Below are 16,571 nucleotides of genomic sequence, written 5' to 3'. Positions count from 1 at the left end.
ACAGATACAGTTAAGTCGGCATCATATTTTGAGTTACATCTAGAAATTGACAATGAGGATCGGCTGAAAACACAACTTTACGACAAAAGAGATGATATCAGCTTTCCAATTGTGAACTTTCATTTCTAAGTAGCAACATTCCAGCAATACCACCATACGAGGTATATATATATATATACCTCCCAATATCTCCCAATTGATACGATATTCCCGTGCTTGTATTTCCTATCAAGATTTTTTTGATAGAGGGTTACTGTTCACAAGGATGCTATTAAACAAAGCGTTTCAAATGGTGAATTTTAAATCTTTCCCTCGTAAATTTTACGGACGCCATCACGAGTTAGTTGACCGTTATATGGAATAACCGTTTCACAGATGATATCGGATATGTTAATTACGTCATAACTACAATTCCCATCCCTTTCATGAATGTGACCTACCGAATTAGACTATTAACTGGATTTGTTATAACATGAGCAACACGACGGATGCCACATGTGGCGCAGGATTTGCTAACCCTTCCGGAGCACCTGGGATCACCCATAGTTTTTGGTGGGGTTTGTGTTGCTTATTCATTAGTTTTCTATGTTGTGTCATGTGTACTATTGTTTGTCTTTTTCGTTTTTGCTTATGGCGTTGTCAGTTTATTTTTCGATTTATGAGTATGACTGTCCCTCTGGTATCTTTCATCCCTCTTTTACATCAGTATGCATTGCGGAAATGTTCGAACTATGGGGTCATCCGTCAGGACGAAATGGTTATGAAGGAGTCCCATAGGCAATAAAGAAAGATTAATCATTACATTTGCACACAAATCCATCCTTTTAAGGGATATCTATATAGACACTAGTAAAGTAACTTCGACTTTGTGAAAGGAAAGTTTTATAGCGAAGTCATCTCAACTTTTCGGACATCAATTTGAACACGCTATCAATACAAACGACCACGGCAACCCTACTATCAACAAACGAGTTATTAGCATGTTAAAATATCGTCATTTGGGGCAATTTTTTACATGTTTACGGACAATATACAAGAATACCTGGATTTGCTTTAACACTAGTTTTAGTATACGCATAAGGTAAGGACAACCAACAGCATTAAGATTACAAAGAAGAACATTGATTTTCAGATGGAAAGAGACGTCCGTGTCCACAGAGCCAAATCATTGAGAGAAACATTCAAAAAGATTAGATACCAACACAGTAAAGCTTCATTGAGATCAGAAGGATCACATAAACGGAACAAATTCTACTGAACCAAATGCAACGAGGCTAACAATTATTTCATCCCAATATAATAACACTGAAATCCACAACTAATTCAAACTCCTTTGGTATCAACAGCAACAAAGGACAACAGTAGAGTAGAATTCCTTAAAGAAACAATTAGCCTTATAAGCAATTGTCTTACAATATATTCATCCTGCAAAATCTCTCGGTTGACAAAAGGAATCGAAAACATCTGTATTCAGAACAGGGATGGGGTAATCGTAATCTGTAATCGTAATTGATTGTAATTGATTACATTTTTTCAAGTCATCGACAGTAATCTGTAATCGAAGACATTTTCGATTACATGTAATCGTAATGTAATCGATTACAGCAAAAAATTGGATGTAATCATCGATTACTTTTCGATTACATTTCAGAAATTGGGAACTGAAACACCATATGGTTCCAATGACAAAGTTGATGGAATACTAGTAGATATTCTACCAGTTCCAATGACAAAGTTGATGGAATGCTAGTAGATATTCTACCAGTTCCAATGACAAAGTTGATGGAATGCTAGTAGATATTCTACCAGTTCCAATGACAAAGTTGATGGAATGCTAGTAGATATTCTACCAGTTCCAATGACAAAGTTGATGGAATGCTAGTAGATATTCTACCAGTTCCAATGACAAAGTTGATGGAATACTAGTAGATATTCTACCAGTTCCAATGACAAAGTTGATGGAATACTAGTAGATATTTTACCAGTTCCAATGACAAAGTTGATGGAATGCTAGTAGATATTCTACCAGTTCCAATGACAAAGTTGATGGAATGCTAGTAGATATTCTACCAGTTCCAATGACAGAGTTGATGGAATACTAGTAGATATTCTACCAGTTCCAATGACAAGTTGATGGAATGCTAGTAGATATTCTACCAGTTCCAATGAAAAAGTTTATGGAATACTAGTAGATATTCTTCCAGTTCCAATGACAAAGTTGATGGAATACTAGTAGATATTCTACCAGTTCCAATGACAAAGTTGATGGAATGCTAGTAGATATTCTACCAGTTCCAATGACAAAGTTGATGGAATACTAGTAGATATTCTACCAGTTCCAATGACAAAGTTGATGGAATGCTAGTAGATATTCTACCAGTTCCAATGACAAAGTTGATGGAATGCTAGTAGATATTCTACCAGTTCCAATGACAAAGTTGATGGAATGCTAGAAGATATTCTACCAGTTCCAATGACAAAGTTGATGCAATGCTAGTAGATATTCTACCAGTTCCAATGACAAAGTTGATGGAATGCTAGAAGATATTCTACCAGTTCCAATGACAAAGTTGATGGAATGCTAGTAGATATTCTACCAGTTCCAATGACAAAGTTGATGGAATGCTAGTAGATATTCTACCAGTTCCAATGACAAAGTTGATGGAATGCTAGTAGATATTCTACCAGTTCCAATGACAAAGTTGTTGGAATGCTAGTAGATATTCTACCAGTTCCAATGACAAAGTTGTTGGAATGCTAGAAGATATTCTACCAGTTCCAATGACAAAGTTGGTGGAATGCTAGTAGATATTCTACCAGTTCCAATGACAAAGTTGATGGAATGCTAGTAGATATTCTACCAGTTCCAATGACAAAGTTGATGGAATGCTAGTAGATATTCTACCAGTTCCAATGACAAAGTTGATGGAATGCTAGAAGATATTCTACCAGTTCCAATGACAAAGTTGATGGAATGCTAGTAGATATTCTACCAGTTCCAATGACAAAGTTGATGGAATGCTAGTAGATATTCTACCAGTTCCAATGACAAAGTTGATGGAATACTAGTAGATATTCTACCAGTTCCAATGACAAAGTTGTTGGAATGCTAGAAGATATTCTACCAGTTCCAATGACAAAGTTGTTGGAATGCTAGAAGATATTCTACCAGTTCCAATGACAAAGTTGATGGAATGCTAGTAGATATTCTACCAGTTCCAATGACAAAGTTGATGGAATGCTAGTAGATATTCTACCAGTTCCAATGACAAAGTTGATGGAATGCTAGAAGATATTCTACCAGTTCCAATGACAAAGTTGATGGAATGCTAGAAGATATTCTACCAGTTCCAATGACAAAGTTGATGGAATGCTAGAAGATATTCTACCAGTTCCAATGACAAAGTTGATGGAATGCTAGTAGATATTCTACCAGTTCCAATGACAAAGTTGATGGAATGCTAGTAGATATTCTACCAGTTCCAATGACAAAGTTGATGGAATGCTAGAAGATATTCTACCAGTTCCAATGACAAAGTTGATGGAATGCTAGAAGATATTCTACCAGTTCCAATGACAAAGTTGATGGAATGCTAGTAGATATTCTACCAGTTCCAATGACAAAGTTGATGGAATGCTAGTAGATATTCTACCAGTTCCAATGACAAAGTTGATGGAATGCTAGTAGATATTCTACCAGTTCCAATGACAAAGTTGATGGAATACTAGTAGATATTCTACCAGTTCCAATGACAAAGTTGTTTGAATGCTAGAAGATATTCTACCAGTTCCAATGACAAAGTTGGTGGAATGCTAGTAGATATTCTACCAGTTCCAATGACAAAGTTGATGGAATGCTAGTAGATATTCTACCAGTTCCAATGACAAAGTTGATGGAATGCTAGAAGATATTCTACCAGTTCCAATGACAAAGTTGATGGAATGCTAGTAGATATTCTACCAGTTCCAATGACAAAGTTGATGGAATGCTAGTAGATATTCTACCAGTTCCAATGACAAAGTTGATGCAATGCTAGTAGATATTCTACCAGTTCCAATGACAAAGTTGATGGAATGCTAGAAGATATTCTACCAGTTCCAATGACAAAGTTGATGGAATGCTAGTAGATATTCTACCAGTTCCAATGACAAAGTTGATGGAATGCTAGTAGATATTCTACCAGTTCCAATGACAAAGTTGATGGAATGCTAGTAGATATTCTACCAGTTCCAATGACAAAGTTGATGGAATGCTAGTAGATATTCTACCAGTTCCAATGACAAAGTTGATGCAATGCTAGTAGATATTCTACCAGTTCCAATGACAAAGTTGATGGAATGCTAGAAGATATTCTACCAGTTCCAATGACAAAGTTGATGGAATGCTAGTAGATATTCTACCAGTTCCAATGACAAAGTTGATGGAATGCTAGTAGATATTCTACCAGTTCCAATGACAAAGTTGATGGAATGCTAGTAGATATTCTACCAGTTCCAATGACAAGGTTGATGGAATACTAGTAGATATTCTACCAGTTCCAATGACAAAGTTGATGGAATACTAGTAGATATTCTACCAGTTCCAATGACAAATTTGATGGAATACTAGTAGATATTCTACCAGTTCCAATGACAAAGTTGATGGAATACTAGTAGATATTCTACCAGTTCCAATGACAAAGTTGATGGAATACTAGTAGATATTCTACCAGTTCCAATGACAAAGTTCTTCCTGTACTTAGTGTATGGGATGAACGTGTTCAACTCTGCACATCGGCATAGACGCAGTCATAGTCGTTATTTGACACAATTGAATTTACTACCCCTTTCAAAACTTCATTCTCTGTACAGGTTTTGTTTGGAAACCATTGTACTAGTAACTAATCCCCATTTAAAGCAATACAAATCTATCAGCTCATATTGCCAGTCACAGACTTTTCAGACTAGATTTCATTGGAAAAGATGAAAAGGATGAAAGATAACTTCCAAAACTTTTCTTTGCCAACAAATGTGTTGAAGTCACCAACTTGGAAAATATACTTCATCATGAATCCGAGCATTCGAAAATACCCCTTTCTTTACAGATCAATCTGTGTCTAGCATCTCTTAATCTTATCATAAACATATACCAAACAAACTTTGTAAACACCATCACTGTAATTCAAACATATAATTCTCTAATGCTGACATTATCAAGATACTTGATTGCATAATTTACACAATACATGTATTTGTAATTTTTAGGGAACGTGTTGTTCAACAAAAAAATGGACATAACATGGGGATCAACTGTTCTCTTCTTCATGTCGACAAGTTCCTTTATCCATATGAGATTGACTTCATATAAGAGCTTCTTATGAAGGAGTCAGCATTATTCTTTAACTTCATCTTCCACTATGAAGGTCGGTCTATTTTAGCTTCCCATTTGTGAACTTTAAGTTTCTATATAGCAACATTCCAAAAGCGCATGCATATGGAGTATATATCTCTGTACGGTGAATGATGCAGCTGGAATCATCCCTTCAACAATTTCTTTGTAGCTATCATGAGCTGGTTAACTGTTATGGAATTGTTATCAAAGGTACCAGCATTATAATTTAATACGCTAGACGCGAGTTTCGTCCTCGTAAGACTCATCAGTGACGCTCATATCAAAATAGCCATGAAGCCAAAGAAAAACAAAGTTGAAGAGCATTGAGGACCCAAAATTTCAAAAGGTTGTGCTAAATACGGCTAAAGTTATATATTCCTGGGATAAGAAAATCCTTAGTTTTTCGAAAAGTTTTGTAACAGAAAATTTATAAAAATGACCATGTAATTGATATTCATGCCAGCACCAAAGTGCTGACTACTGGGCTGGTGATACCCTTGGAGTCGAAATGTCCTCAGCTCTCGGTTACACACATTACAATGGATATGTTCCAATAGTCGTAACCATAATTCTGTCCTCTTTTCCTCTAATCAACAGAGGCGTATTTACATGAGCAACATGTGGAGCACGATCATCTAAGTCATCCTGAGCACCTGAATACACTCCTAAAATTGGTGGGGTTTTGGTTGCTCATTTTTTTGTTTTCTATATACTTTGATTTGTTTTTATTTTTTATTTTTTTCGATTTTTTTTTTTTTTTTGCCATGACATTATCCGTTGATGTTGACGTATTAGTTTGACTTATTCCTTCTCTATCTTTCTACTCTCTTATTCTTAAAACAACGGCAAAACCAAAATTATAAACATAATGTCTCTCTTATGTTCCAAATTCTACAGATGCAGATAAATGTAAATTCCATGAAATATGCAAAACAAGTATCACAAAGGGTGACGAATATACATTAAAGTTTCTATGCGTACGCACTGAAACATTACTAGCACTGACTGAACCACAAAATATCTCAACATGCACCCACCAATCCTACGAAAAAGACGATTAATGGTATGATATAGCTGGGTAGCAAAACCTGTCGATGACAGCTAACTTACAGATATCATTGTCTTTTGAATTTGGTTTTTGAAGATCCATGACAAACGAGCTACTGACGCAAATATCTTTGAATTAAAATCAAAAAGTGTAATCTATACACCTTTATTCTACTGTTCTTGGCCAAATCGGCACAAGTTAGATAATTTATTACAAGCTCATTCTAAATCTCTGACAGTAAAACTATGTAACTATTTAAATGAGTATTAGCGATTTAAACTACCTGATCAGTCCAATAGTTAATTTTGAAAGATAACAACCAAAGAGAAATTGTGTCATTTGCACAAAAACCAAAAAAATGTACCAACACTCATCTTAATTATCGGATATAATACAATACTGAAATTGAGGCAACAGTAGTTTATCGATGGTCAAATCTCACAAAACGAAAAACCAATTCAGAGTTTTACAGATACCATTTAGTTGTGACTTTTGGTAGCAGAAAGTATTCTAGTGATCATATTCTACAATGTAGTATAAAAACGTACAAATCAAGGTATCAGAAAAAAAAATAAGCATCTCCTGCTATACGAACATCACACGCCATGCGAATACAATCCATAGTATTACAATCGGGGAAAAGACAGATTTGATAGAACTACAGAGCATGCAATTTTCTGGTATTCCAGATCGCGAAGACATGTCGCCAGTCAGTTTACTTTTGTAGTGTCGATTTTGCTTTGGGTATCCTTGTTTGTCCTTTTTGGTTTATAGCGCTTCATCTTCTTAATAATTCTGGATTTTCAAATAATTTTGCCTCGAGCTTAACTAAAATGCACGAACATTTAGTCGAACATTTTGATGACCTGTTTTTATCGCCATAGAGAGGTGTGTAAAGATTATGTATTCAGTATAAAGACGGGAAAGGTCATCGTCCATTTTGATGTTCGATATAAAATCATATTTTGTGAATGGTGTTGGGTATATGTGGGATTACCAGTTTTGATGTAAATTCACGGTTCTTCATTCGGACATTCTAAATAACGATGTTTGTATGTTTAATGTATGGAAGCTTTGCTTATAATCATGAAGATACGATAATGCAGTACAGGGCATAAACGTATGCCATCATTGTGCATCGTAGATGTTAAATGCGCTTCTAAATACATAACTGAAAAACATTGTTATATCAGATAAAGTTATCAGTATTGGTTTATCTTACTCGCACTTTTCCTTTTTTTCTGGTATAGTTTCATCAACTACATTTTTAGTAATATAAAGCTCTTCTCCTTCCGTTCAATTGATGAGCTACGGAATTCAATATTTCGGAGTGATTTGGTTATTATCTACAAGGTCACCAGTTACAAGGGGTACAATCAAAATCACGTGATGGATATACACACACCGGAAGTTACAGGGGTTACACTAATGTCCTGACAATGTCCTGACAATGACCTGACAATGTCCTGACAGAAATGTAAATGCTTAATACTTTTTTATTATTGGAAGGATTTACTTGAAATTTGGAATAAAGCAAGATGAGAACTTATATTTAATAAATAAAATAAAAAAAAAATAAAAAAATATTTTTAAGAGTTAGAAAACTTGACCTGACCAACTTGACTTTAAAACTACTAATGTCCTGACCGATATGAAATGGCTAAAAAAATGTTTTATTATTGACAGGATAGACTTCAAATTCGATACCAAGGAAGATTAATACATTTGATACACAAATATAAGAAAAAATAAGAAAAAAAATATTTTCAAGAGTTAGAAAACTTGACCTGACCAACTACGTACTCCCGTGGCTAATGTCCTGACCGATGTAAAATGCTAATAACTTTTTTGTTCTTTGAAGGTTCGATTTCAAATTTGATGTCAAGGAAGATTCTAACATTGAATACATAGATATAAGAAAAAATATTAAAAAAACTAATGTGAAGTGTTAGAAAACTTGACCTGACCAACGTCGACTCTGCACTGACTAATGTCCTGATCAATGTAGAAAATGTTAATTGCTTTTTTGTTATTGAAAGAATTGACTTAATTATAGATCCTTACCGAGGGAAATTATAATATTCATAATAAAAGTTTATGAAAAAAAATGTTTGTTATTTTTTTAAATGTAAGAAAACTTGATCTTTATATACATCATGATGAATGTCGGTTCAATCACTATTTTGTTATTGGAAAGGATATAATTAAGTTTAATATCACTGAGAAAAGTTATATGTGATTAGAGATGCTGTAGATATAAGTAAATGCACCTTTTCTACATTTAATATGAAAGGATTATAAAGATGTACAGAATGCAATTAAGTCCAAAGACAGTGACATGAATAATTAAAATTTATTCACACATACATTGATTAAAATTAACACAAATTGGAGTGTTTACAGAAATACTTAACTATATTTTTCTTATTTATTTCACTCATTTTTTGTTGTTTAGTTAATGAGGGATTAAACATGTCAAATAACATAAACATGATAAATAAGGACAGGAAATGGGCTTCTTTTGATGTCGATATATTGTTTTTACAAGCATTCAAAGTAAAATTATGTTAGAATCACACAGAAATATAATTTTATTATGTCACTGTCTTTTGCCTTTCTTATACACCATGTACACATATATTACGAATAATAAAAAGTGCATACAAGTTCTTTCTTTACTATGTTTAAATAAAAAAAATATCAATATATTTTAAAGAATTAAGTATATTCTGTCTTTAGATAGAGAAAAAAAACAGTTTTATAACATTTTGTCTTTTCTTCATCAGTCAGAACATTGCAAGACAAGGTAAACATTGGTGAGGTCAAGTTTAAAATATTTTTTTACATGCTAATAGTAAGTGTTGTAATCTTCCCTGATACCTAACTTGGTAATATCCCAATAAATAACAAAAAGGTTATTGATATCTGTATAACGGTCGGGATATTTATCATGACAAATATCAAGTTGGTCAGGTCAAGTTTTCTAACATTTCAAAAAAATAAAAAAAACATTTTTTTTTCAGCGTTTTATTTTCTCTCTCATAAATTCCTATATTTATTGCTATCATCTTCCTTGGTAAGGAACTTGAGTCATTTCTTTTTTAATAATAAAAAGTTTTCTGCATCGGTCAGGACATTAGTCAGAGCAGAGTCAACGTTGGTCAGGTCAACTTTTTTAACTCTTTAAATTATCTTTTTTAATCTTTTTCTTGCATCAATAAATAAAGTATTATAATCTACCTTGACATTAAATTTGAAATCCATACATTAAAGAATAAAAAAGTTTTAGGCATTTTCTACATTGGTCAGGACATTATCAGGATTATAGTCATGGGAAAGACGTAGTTGGTCAGGTCAAGTTTTCTAACACTTAAAAATAGTTTTTTAAATATTTTTTCTTATATCTATGTATTCAATGTTAGAATCTTCTTTGACATTAAATTTGAAGTCGAACCTTCAAATAACAAAAAAGTTATTAGCATTTTATATCGGTCAGGACATTAGTCACGGGAGTACGTAGTTGGTCAGGTCAAGTTTTCTAACTCTTGAAAATATTTTTTTTCTTATTTTTTCTTATATTTGTGTATCAAATGTATTAATCTTCCTTGGTATCGAATTTGAAGTCTATCCTGTCAATAATAAAACATTTTTTAGCCATTTCATATCGGTCAGGACATTAGTAGTTTTAAAGTCAAGTTGGTCAGGTCAAGTTTTCTAACTCTTAAAAATATTTTTTTATTTTTTTTTAATTTTATTTATTAAATATAAGTTCTCATCTTGCTTTATTCCAAATTTCAAGTAAATCCTTCCAATAATAAAAAAGTATTAAGCATTTACATTTCTGTCAGGACATTGTCAGGTCATTGTCAGGACATTGTCAGGACATAAGTGTAACCCAAGTTACAGTCGAACTCGATGCTTGAAAGGTTAGTAGTTGCATTTTCTTGTTTATATCAATTAAATTTTGTTGAATAAGTTGGCACACCGAATGTCGGATAGTATGTAGTTTTAAAATACACAATTATGTTTGATAGAAAGCGTGCAGTTATTGCAACACTTCGACACAGTTATCTGGTGAAATTTTAGAACTGTGTCGAAGTGTTAGCATTAACTGCACGCTTTCCAGCAAGGATAATTGTGTATTTCAAAACTAGATAGTATCCGACATTCGGTGCACTACCTTATTTATTAAATTTTATTGATATAAACAAGTAAATACGTCTACTTACCTTTCAAGCGGTCTGCTCGACTGTTACTTCCGGTGTGTGTACATCCATCACGTGATTTTGATTATACCCCTTGAGTTATAACGTGAGCAGCAGGACTATGTGTGACTGTGTACATGCTCCCACCATCTCCAAGTCGATCGACACATTCAACTTTTTCATGTTACACAAGACCAATCTGTGATATACACTGACATTTTTAAATTATAAACCGCCATTCAATTCATACTCTCTTGTAGCATGTATTTTCAAATAATTTGGCTTCGAGCATCACTAAAGAGAAATTGCTTGTCGAAATGCCCATCTGGTACCGTTTATATTATTACTACCACTGGGTCGATGCCTCTGTTATATAAACATTCTGTTGCAAAAGTTTTGAAATTATTTAAAATTAAGGAATGTATCTCACTCTCCAATTCCTTGCCCGGTTTTGGCGGTACTTTGTTTGTTCTTTTTTGGTTTAAATAGTTATCAAAGGTAGCAGGATTATAATTTAGCACGCCAGTCGCATGTTTCTTCTTCGTCCTTTTAACATGTTTAATTAGATTTGGATTTTCAAAGATTTTGCCCAGAGCATCACTGAATAGACATTGATTGTCGAAATGCTCAACTGTTGCAGAAAATTGGTACGGTTTGTTATTGGCCCCTATCGCTCTTTTCATATAGTGTACTACATATATCTGACACATCACAGAAATTGGGGTTTTCAAAATAAATTTTATGAGCTCTTGCTTAAAGAGACAACTATTTTGTATAGAAACTACATGTTTAGAGAAGTGGACATTATCAAATCTTCTAAAATTGCTGCTTCAATGAAGTTCATTTTAAAACGCAATTTCTCATCTATATTTCAGTTACAATAAATTGGACTGCTAATCCTTATAGATGAACTGAGATCACCAGTCTTTTGTGAGATTCTTGTTACTCTTTTTATATTTATACCATTGCATTGTGATTTAGTTATCGACTTCAGCACATAAATTTAACTGCTCATCCTTCCACAGAAACTGAGATCACCCGTCTTTTGTGGGATTCATGTTATTCCGTCTTTAGTTTTTATTTGATTTGCCATTTTGTCGTCTGTCATAGATTATTTTTGCCACTGCACGGTCAGTTCGGTGTCATTTGGTACTGACAAGAACTTACATACACCAATCATACAAATATACAATAATAGTTATCTGAAGTACCAGGATTACAATTTTATACGCCAGACGCGCGTTTCGTCTACATAAGACTCATCAGTGACGCTCAGATCAAAATAGTTAAAAAGCCAAATAAATACAAAGTTGAAGAGCATTGAGGATCCAAAATTCCAAAAAGTTGTGCCAAATATGGCTACGGTAATCTACTCCTGGATAAGAAAATCCTTAGTTTTTCGAAAAATTCAAAGTTTTGTAAACAGAAAATTTATAAAAATGACAATATAATTGATATTCATGTCAACACCAAAGTGCTGACTACTGGGCTGGTGATACCCTCCGGGACGAAACGTCCACCAGCAGTGGCTTTTATCAAAAGTACCAGGATTATAATTTTATACGCCAGACGCGTGTTTCGTCTACATAAGACTCATCAGTGACGCTCAGATCAAAATAGTTAAAAAGCCAAATAAATACAAAGTTGAAGAGCATTGAGGATCCAAAATTCCAAAAAGTTGTAAACACATCATAGATACCCTGATTACAATTAGACATATAGACATATGTGGTGTGTATCCTGGTGAACATTCTTACAATCCATAGACAGGCCACTCATTTAACTAATAAAAAGACTCTCTGTGATAATGAAATTCAAATGTTCTTTTGATCTTTTCCCACCAAGTTTGAATATCATGCTTTATCAAATTCTACTTTTGTAAGTTGTGTCCACTTGCTTCATAAATCATTATTCTTGTAATGTCGTATATTTATAATTTCTAAAAATAAAATGGCAGCATGACAACTGATCTATATAACAAACATCAAGTAAAATCACAAAAATACTGAACTCCAAAGAAAATTCAAAATGGAAAGTTCCTAATCAAATGGCAAAATCAAAATTACAAACACATCAAAGGAATGGATAACATCTGTTTTTCTTTTGAACATATGTTGAAGGCAAAGCACAAAAGACTTATAAAGTAGCTGTTTCTTAGAGCATCGACTGCACACACATTTTGATTGAAAATAAATATCACTATAATTACTTTCTCTTAATTGTCAATTGTTATAAGCCTAACTATGCTCTGCAGTATTTCTACAATTTACAACAATTATGACCTCCCTTTCCTCATAGATCTGCCCCTGTTAAAGAGGTCAGAAGCGTATTCAACAATAGATAAATGCCTATACTGTATGTCAATCTCTCATTTGTTGATACATGTACTTTGTGTACACTTTTGTGTACACTAAGAATTTTTTATCCCAGGCATAGATTACCTTAGCCGTATTTGGCACAACTTTTTGGAATTTTGGCTCTTCAACTTTGTACTTGTTTGGCTTTATAAATATTTTGATTTGAGCATCACTGATAAGTCTTATGTAAACAAAACGCGTGTCTGGCGTATTAAATAATAATCCTGGTACCTATAACTTGATAACTATATGATCTTCCTATCAAAAGGAATTTTAAACAAATGTGAATCTACCCAAATCATTAACGGAATATTCACAGAAATTAACATAATCATTAATTTTGGCCTGAAGAGAGTATTTTTGAATATGCATAGTTTTATTTCCATTTGTAGACATTAATAACATCAAATTACAAAACCCCTTTATATGTGCACAAGAATACAACAAAAGAATTAAGAGAATTAGCATATATTTAGAACATATGAACAAGGATTACCAAAATGTTTTTCTGGGACCGATAACTTCAGTGAGTTGACAGTACTTTTCGAACATAGTTAGTGGATAAACTAGAATTTAATTTTAGTATTTTTCATTATTATTTGAATAGTTTGAATAAAAAAGAATTTGATAGCTTTGATCCTTCTAAAACTTGGTTTAATCTTACATAAAAGTTTAAAACAATTACTAAATTTGTTGATGGATTAAACCAAATTGTAAGTAAATACACTTTTTCTCTTCAAAACTGATCCAAGTTAAATTATTATGTCTATAAAGATTTTACAAATTCATTAATTTTCCTTATGTACACCTTACTTCTTTAATTTATATTAAACAAAAAAGAAAGTTTTTATACATCAAAGCTCTTGTTACCAAAAATTATCTTATTGTGTATCTACAAAAAAAATCTTCTTCTGACATTTAGGTTTGGATAAGACTTAATGCATGTGATAGTCCTGTTTTTCCTTATTCATTTTTTTCCTCTTGTACATTTTTCAAAACATAAACAAATTATAATAACCATACACAAGAATTAAGAAAAAAACATCATCTTTCTAAAAATCATGATAACTTGTGACCATATAAAAATATTTTTGAGAACTTGACGTACAAAAACAAAATTGTCTTAATTTCTCTCACAATAACGAGAAACTTGCCATTTTAAGTAAAGAACTTGATATCAATTTGAGCTGATGAACACTTTTTTAATTTTAACATACTCAAAGATACAGAGTTTCCAGGGTAAACTGATATACAGTACTGTGACCTGTACATTTTCTCTGGTCACATAATGAAGAACACAAAATGCAAAAATTCATAATTTCTCATGAAAATACATGGCCCTATCTTCAATTTTGATAAAATTAAGACCAACTTTCTTTCATCTATCTGAATAGTCTTACTCTATAGGCTTATACAGGTTGTCAAAAGCTTGAAATGTTAATGCACTAACCTTTAAGAACTAAAAATCTGATTGGATTATCAAAACAAGGGAACTTAAGATTTCTGTTATTATCAACCTTTAAAATTTTGAATTACAGTTATTTCAGACTAATTTCTGAACTTTGAATTGGGACAATAACTATGGATTATAACTTGTAAGATAAATTACAAATTTATCAAAGGCTTGTAAAATCTAAACATAAATCTTGCAAATAAAATCATGAAGTGAAAATGAAATACCATGATCTTAGAATAATAACTTCAACAAATTGGATGCATTCGAAATTTAAGCATCTACTAAAATCAATATCAAGCTTTTAAGTGAAAAACAAAACATTAGGAAAAATTTAAACCTTATATAACATGATTCAACAAAATAAAAATTACAACAGAAGTCAACATTAGTAAAGAAACAAATCTGTACAACAAAATATAAAGAAATCTATAAGAAAAACAATGGAATATAGTTCATATAAATCTATGTAGCACTATACAAACAGAGAGAAATGTACTTGAATCTAATGCATCCTGGGTAATATTTTCAAAAGTGTACACCAAAGCATTTTGATTGGTTTACAACGTTATAAACAATGGAAATTCAACCAGACATAACGTTATTTTTACTTTGAGGTACGAACAATGAAATTACCTATGATGCTCTAGATTCTGAAACGGCCAACTCATAACATTTGTTAGGTTCTAATTTTGTGTAGATAGAGTTGAAGCACAATTTTGAATGCTCAACAAATTGCTATTTTTTTCAACTTTTGATGTATTTATTAATTACAATTTTATGTAAAAACCTCAAAGAACAAGCATTATATATTTGTTACTCAATCCACAAGAATTAGTACTCAGCAAAACAAATGAATCTACTTTCTAGAACTGGAATTCAAAAACAACATGGGGATTTTTTTTCATTCTTAAAATTCATTTTGGGACAAGTAACTGAAAATATACATGTACACCTTAAAAAAATCATGCGTCCTAACTTATTGTTTTGTTTGCAAGTCTATAATACATTGTACAATTAATACAAAAACTTCCAAAATTGTTTTCAAACAATCCTTTTTGTTTGTATTCCTTCTATAATTACACAAATACAACAAAATCACTTGACAAAAAGGAACAAACTACTACTGCTATGATAGTTTCCAAAGAGAGTAAATATGTACTACTTATTTGTGTCATTTGGTTTGTCTTATATTGTTTATTCTTACACTTGAGGAAATTGAATGACCATTATCATATCATAGTATACCCTACATATTATTGTGACACTATGAAAAACAACTCTTTAGAGGAACCAACACTTTCAACATAATGTGTAATACAAGTTGAGGTATTTAAAAGTTAAGATATACAACAACTGCAATAATTGAATTAAGGGAGATAATTTATATTAAAGTTATAAAAACAGGGGGAAACATAAGTACATGATTTGTGATTATAAATCCTTAATAACAAGGTTTTTCCTCCATTTGTGACCATTAAAAAAAAAGAATGCAAGTAAAAATACCTGAAACTTTTCAAGTTTTTGTCATTTTTTAGTTGTCTGTAAAGAGTGAGTAACACTGTAAAAACTGAGCTGGGACCAAAAAAAATGTACCAAACACAAACATTTACTATTATTCTGTCTGCTCATACTGTACATACAGCCTTGTTAACCTTTACTGTGTTTGATAATAATTATCTTTTATAAAATGACAAAAAAAGCAATCACACCTTAACCATTAGAAACTCAGCACAACCAAAAATCCCATCAAAAACTTGTGTTACAAGGACCCATATAAAGTGTTACACATGAATCATGTAAACCGCTCAAGCATGTATTGAATCCACACTAGAAAATATGAAATGTCAAGATAAGGCAAGTGTAAGTATGAAGTACTTGTAGAAAATATTAAAATGGAAAATTCAGAATGAGAAAGTAGGAATGAGGCAGAAAAGAATATAAGCTACAATACAAATATTTTCCCATAAAAAGCCATTTACATGTAAGAATGAAAAAAACTCTTACAATTTTAATAACTCATATCTATTACTGTAATGACAAACCTTAATATTTAAATAGGAGCTTCAAATCCAAAAACTGTATAAAATGAAGAAAACCAATACAAAGTAATTTGATTTATAAATGAAATGAAGGA

This window comes from Mytilus trossulus, chromosome 8 (genome assembly GCF_036588685.1).
Source record: "Mytilus trossulus isolate FHL-02 chromosome 8, PNRI_Mtr1.1.1.hap1, whole genome shotgun sequence".
Classification (NCBI taxonomy): Eukaryota; Metazoa; Mollusca; class Bivalvia; order Mytilida; family Mytilidae; genus Mytilus; species Mytilus trossulus.
This window is presented reverse-complemented; position numbering follows the sequence as displayed.